The sequence below is a fragment of the Ambystoma mexicanum genome, chromosome 6p (assembly GCF_040938575.1).
Source record: "Ambystoma mexicanum isolate Mex_15411 chromosome 6p, UKY_AmexF1_1, whole genome shotgun sequence".
NCBI lineage: Eukaryota > Metazoa > Chordata > Amphibia > Caudata > Ambystomatidae > Ambystoma > Ambystoma mexicanum.
This window is the reverse complement of record NC_090935.1, coordinates 928,865,325-928,879,581: the sequence shown is the minus strand read 5'-3', so window position 1 is coordinate 928,879,581 and position 14,257 is coordinate 928,865,325.

The following is a 14,257-nucleotide window of genomic DNA, read 5'->3' as shown; positions in this document are numbered from 1 at the left end:
TTCAAGCCGGGAGGCAAAGCCGGTCCTCATTACAAGGTCCTGTTTCAAGGCCACTCGACCTGTCTGTAGCTGTCTTGCCTGGATGCCAGATGCAGATCTGACCAAGGTAAGAGCTGATCACCCCCCCTTGCAGACTCTCTTGCTTGCATGACCACCCCTTCCACTTACAATCGGTCACCGAACAATGTGCGTAAGTGTACACATCTCAAGAACCTAATTCCTTAAATTAACATTAACTATCTTGACTTTGTTCCATCCTACTGACTCTGCAACACTGCTCTGTGAATTTGAACTGCAAAACTATTTGCTGTTCCATTATGATCTGACATTAACATTGTAAGCCTATCATATCATATCCATGTCTACATTTCCCCCACCACTGTTATGCTCCTTTGTCCATTCCTGTTTACCTCTACCCACCCCACCACGTATGTATACCTGAAACAGCCATAGTAACTGAACACGCCTACGGTCCTGTGAATTCCTGCTGCTTACCTCCGATACTGTCCGCTCCTTACGAGGCACATGCATGTTCCAACTTACCTTTACAAAACGTCTTACCCTGGTTTGAGCAGTACGTTTTTGTCTTACTTGCAATCACCTACTTTGACCAACATATCCTTGCACTGCGCCAAGCCTACCTTCTGTAACTATCGAATGCGACTAACTCAATAGTATGCTGTGCCTGATTAATCCGATTGTTACAATATATCTAAAGTGACCAACCTAATATTGCACTGCTCCACATCGATCTTGCAATCTTACCTGTTATGGCCACGTGGTGTGCTGTTATGTAAGCCTCTGGCTTTTCTCAAAACAACTTGTTGCCTATTTTTTTTGCCTGACATGTTTACCAACTCTTCTATGTCCCCATAGCCTACTGCATGTGCAACTTGTAAATAACACCTGCACCTATACTGTTTCTCTCCCAATCGTTACTGTATGTTTGATGTAGCCCCTTTGCATCTTGAGGCGAGGCTTTCCAAACTGTACTACTTGTTTACCATAACTAACTCGCAACAATGGAATCAAAATATGTATCATTTGCTCTGCGTAACTGCTGTAACCACTTTCTTAAGCAAAGCGCCCAGATGCCTCCGGGTTCGGTGCGCTATACAAATGACTAAACAAATAAACAAATAAATAATAACCATTAAATGAAAAAATTAACTAAATGCATAATATATGTATGGATGCCTCCCCAAGGTGCTGCTCTTCTGGCCCACACCTGACTCACATGTCACCTGATTTGAAACCGGGTCATCCAAAATTGGAGCCACAGCATATACAGGTAGATTAATCAGCGCCTCGATGCCTGCGGGCTGTGTGAGCGCTTTATAAATGTTAAATAAATAAATAAATAAAAAAATTAATGGGCATTTGCAGCTGGTACACCAAATCACTGTATTTGTCAAGGTTAACAATACAAGTGCTTAATGTTGGCTTTGGTGTTGTGCAGACTCCATTATTGCAATGTATAACATGGAGGGGTATATACCTTAAAGCTGTGTAATGTTATGTTAGGTGAATGGATAATTCCGATGTATTTGATACCACCGTCCGCCAAACTGTTCAACGATATGTTTTGGCCTTCCAAAGATGTTGCCATTGAGGACGTGTTGAAAAGCGAAGGGCACCTCACATTTCTAGCTAGCCAAAATATATTTGAACCTTACAAAAACGAAATAGTTAGATTCTCTGCTAACGTTCAGCATTTCTTATGATAGGCTATGGGCGTTTAGGAAATGGTGCAGGTTTTGATGGATTGAAGTAGCTGTTTACTTTAAGTCGTGTATTTTATGTTTGGACTTTTAAAAATTGCTGGATCTACTCGTGCTATAGTCTGTTGTTAAGGTGAAAGTAAAACGTTTAGCTGCAAGGTTGGGTGAAATACAGTGTGGGTGTGTACATAGGTATTATTTTCTAATGTAGTCATGTTAAAAAAGCTACAGGCTTAAACAGTGGAGAATAAAAAATACACATAGGTACATGTGAATAGGCATTAAGCTTTTTCTCAGATTAAACATTTCTAATTTTAAGTTTTCCTTTCGTCACCATAAATAAAGAAATCTGGGAAGATTACATTTTGAAGTGTGTTTAGCGGTTAGACATATTTTGGAGTAATGAGCAATCCCATCTAGCTTTTTTTTTAATATGGGGAAAGACTTTTGAAACGCTCTCTGCATTTTTATTTAAAACGAGGACGTTTATTTAACCATTTTGACCCACGTTTAATGACGGAAGACGGTTCCAAGCAATGGTTTTGTGTTCTCTGCACCTGTCCCGCGGCCTTCGAGTGGATCTCTGCTTTCACTGTACTCAGTCCGAGGATTGCACGAGGGGGTTTGCAAAAGGATCTGTCATTGCAGAGAGATGTTCTAGGTCCCACCTGCTCAAGTCCCTATCGCCCTCTTACTCTAGGCTGTGACATAATCATACAAATGTTTATTCAACCTCTTCCACCGGACGATTTTACATTTCATGAGGCGCCACGTCTTTCTTACAGTAACATTTTTAACCAGCCATATGTTCCACTGTATTTTCATCCGACCCAGCCACATTGTCCATAGCCGACAGACCCATCACTGGATGAGAGTTTACGATACTAGGCTGAGACGTGTGATTTGGGCCGCAATTATTTATTAAAGCATCATCTGATATGGTTATATGTTATAACCTCCGCCGATGCTGACAATCCGTACAGCTTCTAATTCTGTAGCACAACGTAGATAGTATCGAGAGGAGGGGCAGGTGGGATAGAATCAGACATGTTATGTTTTGATTTTTGTCAATATTCCGCGCACAATTTCATCTTTCACTATCCAACAGTCTTACCTTCTGCCATAGTACCATTAAATCCCAAGTTTTCTGTGTGGCTCCCCATTGTGGTGTCACGTGCCGGGGAGTAGCCGGTCACGTGACATGGGGAACCAGGAAGCTGGAAGAATAAAGGTACCACCGGAACTGGCGTCATAACGACAGTCCGGGTTTATGCACCTCATCAGGTGGTCGTGTGGTTTTTCACTGGGCAGCGTCCCGCTGCTCCACAATCATTTGGGCCAGGGTGAGTGAAATTGTAGGATCCAACTGTTGATGTAATAAACATCACACCCATCATCCCCAACTGAAATCTGCAGCTGACACTTCGGTGCTCTGCGCCTGACCCGGTGTTTAAAACGCTTCTCCACTGTCACTGCCAATTCAGTCCGCTGCAACCATCTGAAATGATTGCCAGAATGATGTGTCAGACAGATTAGGCATGAGACTTTGCATGGGCTGGCAGCTTCTTTCTCCTGGACTGCAGTCTGCTCTACATTCCCTCTGACCTAGGTCACAGGCGCTTGAAATCACAGATTTCGTGTTTGCTAAGCAGCTACTGATGTTACAGAACTCTTGATAGTACTAGAAGAGACCCAGTGGAACCCAGAGCCCTGCAGCTTCCATGTTGCTCTATTTATATGCCCGCAATTGTTTTAAATAGGGGTCACAGAGGGCATTACAAAGGTAGCAAAGGAAGACAGTAGGGGTCACAGATACAATATCTAGTGACCCCACAAATGACCTCCCTGCCTTAAAATAATAGTTGTTTGACATGCCCCACTTTGGTTTGAAGATTTATCTGGCTGTACAATAAAAATAATATTGTCTTTCCTTCTCAAACCTGCCACTGCTTCTTTAGCATGAATAAGAAACATGAATTGAGACTGCTGATTCATATATCTGGTGAGGCTCCATTATCTACTGTAGTCAAATAGCTTCTCAAGAAGGGACCCAGCTTCTTTTCACAGTGCACCACGGGAGTGGGACCCTGAGAAACCTAAGTCCTTGTTGTGATACTTTTCTCAATATAAGGCCACAAAGACTGCAATCACTTTAAACTCCATTTGATGATTGTCCATTTTTGGGAAGACAACTCATGCCAGGTTTATTTCTCAAGGATTTGGTTTAAACTAGACAATGTAGCTCTGTATCCCATTGTTCTGCACATTGAAACCTATATTATCTATTGCTTTGTAATCATTTCAAACTTTTTTGATTCACTCGTTCATGTCTAATTGCCAAATGAATTGCTACTTTGTGTGCATCTGCATTGTATAACGTGGCCTGGTTCCTCTAGCAGCCACCCTGATTATTAGCAGAATACACTTGGGCCCCTCAGAAAACTCCCAGCCACAAGAATGGAAGACTCAGCCATGGGGCAAAGTTACTGGTGTTTATTAGAAAATAAACATAACAGTGATCACAACAGAAAAACAAGGTTCATCTAGAGCTCTCAGTTTCTAAGCCTGTACCACCTGGTTTCATCCCAGTGTGATGTCACAAAACCAGGTTCGCTCCTGGAAATATATCAGACATTTACATTGGTCAGTTTATTTAAGTTATATGTAAAGAATGTATAGGTTAGTTTGGTGATTGGTTGGCCATATCCAGTGACTCCTCATAGGACCACCTCTACTAGCACTGGTCTACAATGTTGCAGGGTCACTAAAAGACCAATGGCCTTGCAACATATCCCAACGTAAAGGTGAATTTGGATTGGGCAGAATGTGTCCTCCCAGCCCTGGGACTCTAGACAGTTCTCAGATTGAATGTACTTCTTCAAGGTAGTGAGAAAGAACATGGAGGTGCAAAGCATCCCCTAATGGTGCTATTCTCTTATTACTCTACCTTGTGAGAGTGCAGTCAGTTAACAAATCATGGGCAACCCATGTATCTTCTTCTCTCTGGTTCTCTGAGAACAGTTGTCTCAGTCTGGGTCACGTGTGTGTCAAGACCACAAAATAAAGCCCTCTCATCTGCAATTATGAGGATTTTAGCCTGGATTTCTGCAGGTGGCTCACTATCCCGGTAGCTGCAATTTTCCTGCTACCACTCCGTCCTTGGCTGGTTGTCTTGTTTCAGCTCACCTCGAGCTGCGGTAATTATGTCAGCTTGTCTGTGCAGTCAGAATCTGCCTCTCCTTTCTTGTTCATTTCAGAGTCCTATAACTTTTCTAGTATACTTTATGACTACTTCATGTTAATAGCAGTTAAGTATGTGCAAGATAGATATATGAATTATGTGCAACTTGAGGTTCAGCTATGGCAAAAGATATGAATATAGCTTATGTATCTGTGTTCGTCCTCTGCCACGGTGAGTAATAAGCATGTGCTTAGTACCTATATGCAATAAACTAGTGCAGGTCTGTTTAGCTTCATTAATGGATGAAAATGTGCTTAATTTATAAGGGTTTGGTTAACAAAGAGGGGTTTGTTCTGCCGTGTATAATTGTAAGAGCGGGACTACTTTCTGATTCTAGTATGCCCAAGTAATTTCTATTGTGTCCAAGGAAATACAAAAACACTGTAAATGTGAAAATGTACATGAAGTAGTTCAGACAGAAATAGGTATTATATACAGCTTATGAGTTTATTTTGCTGCTGGGTGCATTTGGTAAATCATGCAACCGTATTTGTTGATACAAGACTGTTTGTACCGAGAGCCAACACTGAATGCGAAACAAATTTTACATTCAGAGATACTTGGTTAGCCCTGTCCACACATCATTGTGATGGCCAAATTAATTGACAAAATGCGATAAAACAAAAGAACAAAGTAACCTTCACCATTAGTGACAAGTGATTATCGTGTGTTCAGATGCAAGACAACCCAAAACAAACACATTAAATGGAAAAGTTCTTGGTTGTCTGTAGCCAGGCTAGAGGGTGACCTAACACGTGGTAATTTATAAGGGTGGCACATCGTGATGTCAGTGATGATGTCATTGGTTTCTGGTTTCCCAGTCAGTCGACTTGATCGATTGATGTCAGTTCCATGTCATCCAAATCATCAATTGGGTATGGTCTGAATGGTTGTCCAGGAGAATATCACTTTTCACACCTGCAGTACATCGATGATTGAGGTGTTAGGCCTAACTAGGAGGCACATCTATCGTTTCACTGTCTACATGTCGAGAGTCACGCACGGGGCATGAGGGTCAGATTTGGCCCCTCATCTACAATCCCACCCTTGGTTGACAAGTCGACCACACTACCTACATGAATTTCTCTACTCATTTGCAGTTTTGGGAGCCACACATTCCTTATCCCTCCGAGATCTCTGTAGTAGTTGGCATGGTCATCTAGACTCCATGTGATATAACTGCAGTCTCTGTCAGGGGTGCACCAAACCCATTTTCCCCAATAGTCACATGTGTTGTATGGGTACTCAAACATTGCTCCTGTTGGCAACAGAGGGCACTGCGACAGTTGTGTTTTTCATGCATTTCATGTTTTGTCTCCTTATTTTCTTCTGTCTCCACGTCAATCAGCACCTTCATCTCTAAAGTCTTCTTAGTTATTTTTCTACACTGCACTATTATTATCTGTATCACACAAAGTGTTAGCAACACGAGTATTAATGCTGCTGCCAAAACTTTGAGTCCATTGGCCATCCATGTTGGCATCCATGAGAATATGTATGACAGCCAACCTTCATCTTCGTTTCTGATGCTCTCAGTTAGCTCAATAAGAGCATAACAAGATTACTGTGTTTACATTTTGTATTTCTTCACATTTCTTTTTTCCTTTTTTGCAAATGAGGTAAAATGTTAGTCTTTCAAAAAAGAAGCATAGATTCTTATGAAAAATGCAGGTAATGTTTTATTCACATTCCTGTTAGTTACAAAAGGTGGCGTTATTTAAGAGCAGAAATAAATACAGTGGTCAGTCTTATGCAAAAAGCCATTGCCTTTCGGTATAAAATACCATCTTCAGGGCTATGCAAACTTATGTTGATTGTACATAAAAGGATTTTAAGCCATACAAACAGAAAAAAACATATATACTGAATATTTTGTCGTTGTAAATTATGTACGTACCATATTATGCCAAATGTGTTCATATATGTCATCACCAAGGGTAAAACAGAGAGAAAATCTGAATCAGCAACTTTCTAAATGTATGCAGCAGTAAACTACAGATGAATGTCCATGATCACATTCTGTTATATTTAAATGCTCATACCTCTGTAGCGTATTCAGTTACCACAAAAATGGCACGTGTAACTCGTATCTCACATCGTGTGGTCAGCCGCCTGTGCAATACGAAGAGAGCGGTACCTATGAAGTAGATATATGTCAGTACGCAAAGCACCCACATACAGTGTGATGAGGTACATAGATTTGCACTGTCATGTATTACCTTCAGTGTTCCAAACGAGAGCCACGAAAAGGAAACTGCGAGGACGCGCAGCTCCTCTCTGTATTTAAATATTGTCATGGAGACTGATGCTAGGCATCGTGCTCTGGCTCAGAAGTGCCGGTGCACGTACGCCTCACGTCCCACCCTCCCATGGTAACAGGAATGCGGGATATTCTCCATGACAATGCTAATACTAATACTCAGTGTTGTTCTCAGTGTATGTTCCTTTAGCGCGTACCCAGTGATCGATAGCAAATGTGAAACGTAATTAAGTGAACTCATAGCAATGTGTCAAGTGAAATCAGAGAATTCAAACAATGGTCAATATTAACATTGGTTAAGTTATTTATGTATAAGTAAAGGTACTAATTCCTGATCCATCACGTTCTACAAGGAATCATATTGCTATGTGTAATTGCGTATTCCAGCTGGAATTAAGGCAAACATCTGAGCGTTTAATCCTGCAATGGTGAATTGGAACATTCGCCCAAGTGTTACATTCAAAGTTACCTCAGTAGGGCAAGTGCTTGTGTGTCCTCTTTGAATTCCATTAATCAGTTTGAGTCATCACCACGTGGTACAGTCATCCTCAATCCATTGCTGTATCAAAGAATTTATAAAAAACATACTGTTACATAATTAATACTGATTGCTAATAGAGATTCTCACAATGTTCATAGTATTATATCTAAGCGACTGGTCAGGCGAGTCTGTATATGTGTAATCTTACTGCTCTGAATGTTCCTTGCTAATGTCATGTTCCACGAATACAGCACACAAGTCTGCATATATGTGACTCAATCTTTCTACTTGGAAACTACCTTAATTGTCCTCATAATCACAGGTAGCACTTATCACTGATTTGCTCTTTGGGTCAATATAAACAGTCATCAGAAAGTTACATGCAGTAAACACAACAAGTAAGAGTGCATGTACATTTCTTTTGTGAGGCACCTAATTAGACCAATCATGGCTTAATACTTGAAATATTTATTAATTGTCCTCATCATCACAGGTAGCACTTATCAATGATTTACTCATTGGGTCAATATAAACAATCTTCAGAATGTTAAATGCAGTAAACCCAACAGTTAAATGTAAATGTACATTTCTTTTGTGAGACCTATTCTTTAGCGTCGTCCTCCTTGTCTTCCTTTTTCACATTGGCTGTTTTACTTGCAGGTTTTCTCTAATTTGAGCCTTATCTCTCCACCTATCCATTCATTCGATGCTACCATCTCCTGGCCAGTAGGGAGCCCTGTCTATCCTGCATCATTCTTCCATAATTTCAATTGTGTCTTGTTGAACTCCTTACATTCACTGCTATTGTCCCTTATCACTAATTTGCTTGCTTTGCGCTATTGCATGCATTTCCACTAATATACACTGGTGGCAAAAAAGAAGGATTTCTGTATCCTGCCACTGCTTTTAATTCTTTAATCGGGCAAAATACCTTGCTCTCTGTTGCTGGGTCTGCATCTACTGTTTGAGGAGGTGGAGGGGGAGGGGAGCCGAGGGCTACTCGCTCATCATCCTGTTGGCTCAGCATCCAATGTTGCTGAGTCAAAACCCCTTCCTCATCCTGAAAACTTTTCCACAACTCTACTATGGGCAATTGTTTGCCTAATTTACTCCCCTTATATGCTGCCTGTAGATACGTGATGGAAAAGCTTCCGTCTTTGGACCATGGCTTTGCCAACCTGCTCTCTGTGTCACAAGTCCATTCCACGCTATACTTGATTATTTTGTTTTGATATTGCAGAAGGGACTTGCATAAGTGTTGGAGAGGTGTATCCTCAATGCCTTAGTTTAAACAGTACTTTGTCAAATACTTACTTGACCTCAAATCAAGGTTTTTGACACATTTGATTCTAATCAATACAATATAACATATCTTATTCTCAGCCTCTCAGGCTCAACACCTGAAACACAGATATGCTCTGCACACACTGCCCCTTTGAAGCTCTCTGACCTGAAAGCTTAATCCACAATTCCTCTTGCATGCTCCTCACGCTCCGCCCCAATGGTACAACACTGCTTTTCAACCAAAATCGGTAAATCACCTACTAGACTTATCCATGTTCTGAACACTTCAAATTCTATTGAACAAACACATTGGTGATGACACCTCTAGCATGGAGGAAATAGTGTTGCAACACCACAACAAGACACAGCATAACATATACATGGAAGCCTTCTTTCTCTTCTAACAGGTTTAACCAAGCAATCTTGTGGTCCCTCTTCTGTTGCATCACCTTACAGAATTACATCTCAAAGAGAAACGTAGGAAACCACCTGTCGTAATATAAGGCAGCCTTTTTCCGCTAACCAATATACCCAGGTAAACCACCATATATTTTCTTTTGTTTTCAAAGTTTTCTACTTCTGCAAGCTATGCTGACTGTCTAAGCATACCAGCCAAACTGACTGCCCAACAAACAGGTATCCTTACACCACCCCAGAAAAACATAATCAGAAGCCGTGGAAAGACCTGTTTTCCCCACATTTGCTTTATAGCTGAGTCTATACTTACATTCCGTGATCTGCTGAGGTGTCTCAGGCACCGGCTTACCACAACGGGCAGGAATTTTCCAAAAGCGGCTCCTGTCCACCTCTTGTACATTCATGCGTGATTCTGAATGTTGCTTTCCATGGGTCACCACACAGCCCCTCGAGCATGCGGCAGGACAGTTGTACCCCTCCTCTGTGAACCTCTGTATACTACCCCGGCTGTGTACCTGTTGTGTCCTGTTGTTACCTCTGAAAAGTGATGCGTTATACAGCTGTACTTTTGTATACCTCCGTAAAGCGCACTGTTGTGTATCTATATTGTTGTATACTTGTGTAAAGCACTCTGTTGCTTCTCGAAGCTAGGTCTCCAATCAATAAATTCAAAAATAATAATAATAATAATAATAATAATAATAATAATAATAAATAATAATAATAATAATAAAATTAAGAAAGTAGGGAATCCCACTCCCGCCCCAAATCAGAACTCAAGGTGCCACACCGGAGCCTAAGCTTCTGTCACATCTGTCCTCAGCGATCCCTAAACCTGGTCTTAAGAGAGCCTGCTGTGGCCCAACTAGCTTGTGAGTTTGAGGGATTTCCCATATTCCGGCATCTGGATCTCTCCCTGTGGGATCATAAGCACGTTCACTGCTGTCCGAAGAGTAGAGTATTGATGTTGGGTACCTCCGTTAGTAAAGATTATCTTAAAGGGATATCCCCAGTATAAAGAATCGCCTTAAGGTGATTGAGCGTTTTCAACAGTTTACACTTTTAAATTGTGCCTGGAACCAGTTCTTGAAAGAGAGTGATGGGGCTTGGGGCTACCCCTGAAAGAGTTTCCATTTAGCATTTGTGACTTTTAGAAAATCAGTTCCTTAGATTTGAAAATGTGTACCCTCGTCAATACGTCAGGTATAATGTTTTGGAGTCGCCGAAAGTTCTAGAACACCCTATGCGTATGGTCCAGAGCGTGGTCTACTCCAGTAGAATCCCCCAGAACTTCCAGGAACAAGCCTCACACATAATCGTCCAAGTCATGATTAGTCATCTCGCTATGGACTCCCCTTTGTCTGATGTTGTTCTTGCGCAATCGGTTTCAATATTCTCCAACTTCTCTTCCAAAGATGTACTCTGTAGCTCAAAATCATTGACACTAAGTTCCAGGTTGGAATGGTGATTCTCCTGCTCACAAACCGTGTTTTCAAAATCTCCCAGCTGCTGTTCAGCATTTTGTACATGTTAGGGTAGTTCCTGAAATGAGCTTTTCAACTGTTGTAATGTGGTTGCCATATACTTCAATATAGATTGCAGTCATTGGGTAATATCACCTTTAGTTGCAAGTTTTGAGTAATCCTCCTTCTCAGATGTAGGTGAAAGCAGTGACTCTTATGTACCAGCCAGAATACTTTAGGTTAATTAAAGCATATCTTTAATGGAGGAGGTGGACAGGGTCGGACTGAGACAAGAAATAGGCCCGGGCACCCAAAAAAAGTGTCCAACCCCTCGCCTCAAAAAAGTGTCCCACCCCTCGCCTACAAAAATGGCGCTCCAACCATCATCCCTGAATCGTGTCAATTCATGACTTTACAGACAATGCTATCCTAAAAACTCACACCTGCATAAATTGCCATTTGCAATAGGGTGGCCAACTTTTCAAAATGGCTTTGCAGAACACTTTACGTGCGAAGGCTCAAAAATGGTTTGTAGCGCACAGGATTTTATACAGCGCCATTTGTTCGCACCAACATATGGATACTTTTGTTTTCATATGACTGTTATGATGTTTAAATGTCCTGTCGTCTCTGGGTGCTGAACAGTTGACCATTGACTGATGACTGCACACCTAGTCCACATTATTTTATAGGCTTAGCCATTCTTGTATGTCACATGTATTTTAGGGTTGGCCGTTTCAGGTCTGTTTATGGTCTCATTTTGCCATAATGTGTCCATGGGTGTGTAATACATGGAATGGGGCATTAATTCCTGTGCCCTCCAGACTTGGGACACAACACAAATACAGGGGGAACCTGAGGCAAAATGGTATTGCCCCGGCACCCTGATCTGTCAGAGAGAGAGTGTGGTTGTGTGTGCTTGGCAGAGAGGGGGTGGACCTTATGATTTGAGTACTTAGTATAGCATACACTGTCCATATCTTGTGTGCTGTGAGCACCTGGGCATTTGATGACAATACCTGGGAAGACAGAAAACAATTTCTCTATGCATAAGATGTTTTATCAGAATTGTTTACTGAAAGTTTTGCATATGTTAATAAACCAAACTACTCAATAGTGCTCCTTTTATTGCATCCAGTAGGACTGCTTGGCTAACATTATTTGTATTGTCAGAACTTAAAACATCCAGAAATCAGTGGTCGAAGTGTACGAAAAGAAGTAGTGGAACTATTTTACCTACTGGCCTGCTCCCCACAAACACCATCTCCACCCCCACCCCCACGCACAATACAAACCCCAAAACTCATGTACCTGCTGTTTAGGGAAATGTTCAGTACATTGCACTCAAAGTGCAAGTTTCAACTTCATCCTACACTTTTATTTTACAACGAAAGCACTCTGGAGCAGTTTCTTTTTAAAATCAAAGCATAGGAACAGAAGAGTAAAGCTGAATTAAAAGAAAAGTGCTTACCACTTACCAGTAGTGACGGCAATGGCAAGGTCCAGAATACAGATGATGATGGCAGCTCCAGCAGAAGGCTCCAGATGATTACAAATCCAGCAGCAGGCTCCAGAATATTTAAACACACACACACACAAAGCTTTGGGATGTGCTTTCTAGTGTTTTTTCTCACACCGTGCAGTATCAGCGTAGTGGGATCTCATTCTAACGACCATGCTTTCTGTCGGAGTGATTACGAGGACCCGGTTTGCAGTGAAGGTGGGAACTGAGGATACTCTCAGACTTGCGTGGTGGCCTTAGGTGTTTGAATGATAAAACGCACCTCTTCTTTGTCCGTGTGCATGCTGAGTCCGATGCATTGTGTGCCCCTTGCAATGTCCCTGGAGCTGAAGGAGAGGGAGGAGGACCAGACGACGATGTGGCAGCTCGGGATCCTCAAGATGGCAGGCCTGCTGCCCTGGTGTCCTGCTGTTTACACGTAGGGGGGGTGCCAGAAAAGCACTCATGGCGGCAATGAGCTGCTCCGCCCCCATACCCAATGTCGTTGCAGGTGCTTTTTTTTTTCTTCTCGCTCAAACCGGCCCAGACATGGGCAGAAACCAGCCCCAGGGACTCACCCGCATACAAATGATTTCGGCCCGGCCACGGGCCGAGATTCTGATCGGCCAATCAGACCCTGGAGGTGGATTAATCTTTTAACTTCTGATATTTCATGGTGGGAGCTTAGGGCAACAAACTCTCCCAAAGATGTCTCTCGACAATGCCCCAAGAACAACCGCCTGCTTACATGGCATGAAAGGAGGAGTAGGATCGCTAGAGCCAGGCCATTCTTTAAAATCAAGTTTCAGGAAATAGGAGTGGACTTTACTGTGATTTTAATAGGGCTAATGAGTCGCCACATGCATACAGATCTCATCCCACCACCTCAGACCTACTTGGTGGGGTAGCAGAGTGATCCCTCAGGGAGCCCAGGCAGGCTGCCCAACCAGGCTGCAGACACTGCTAAGGAAAAAGCACAAAGCTAGGCCACAGTACCTGTTATTAACGCTGCTATGTACCTCTTTCATACCTTGAATAATACCCAAGACGGCTTATACATCTGTCCATCTTTATTGATCCATATTAGCTGACTGCCTTTCTCTCCTTTCCATTCCATTCCCATTACAGTTCTATTCTCACTGTATTCCACATTCTATAAGCCACGACAAACGCCAGCTCAAAAAATGCACTGGTTCAAGCAGATCTAAGCCCTCACCTCCTCACATGATCACAAGGTCACCACCAATGTTCCCTCCCTCAGCTGTATCCATGCGGAAACAGAGGAAGGTGGGAGGGGAGCCTGCACCTCCTGAGCAAGCCACTTGAACAAGCTGTATCACTCTTGCTGAACCACCCTCAGCCTCACAATCACTGTGGGTGGATCATCTGTCAGGTCTCTGCAATCCTCACCGAGGCTCATGCTTCACTCTCCAGCCTCTAGTGCAAAGAAGGACAGAGGGCTGCTATCCCAGGAGAGCTCAGGCTCTGATCCTAACTACCGACATATAGAGCCTCATTCCGAGTTGGGCGGTAAGGGTTTACCGGCACCGGTACTGATACCGGTGCCGGTAAACCCTTACTGCCCTATTCCGAGGTCCCTTAGCGGGACCCGCAAAGGATGTGTGGTCTGACCACACGTCCTTTGCGGGTCCCACTAATGGACCAGGGCGCTAATAACGGGCCCACTATTTGCAGGCCCGTAATTAGCGCCTTCCCCATTCACATTGAGCCCTGTAGGGGCTCAAAGGGAATGGGGAATGATTTACTGAATGGGGATTTACCGGGTCCTCCAAGGTCAGAATGACCCGGTAAATCCCCATTCAGCCAGACCGGACCCGGACCCGGACCGGGGTTTGGAGGCAGCCATGGTGCCATGGCTACCTCCAAAT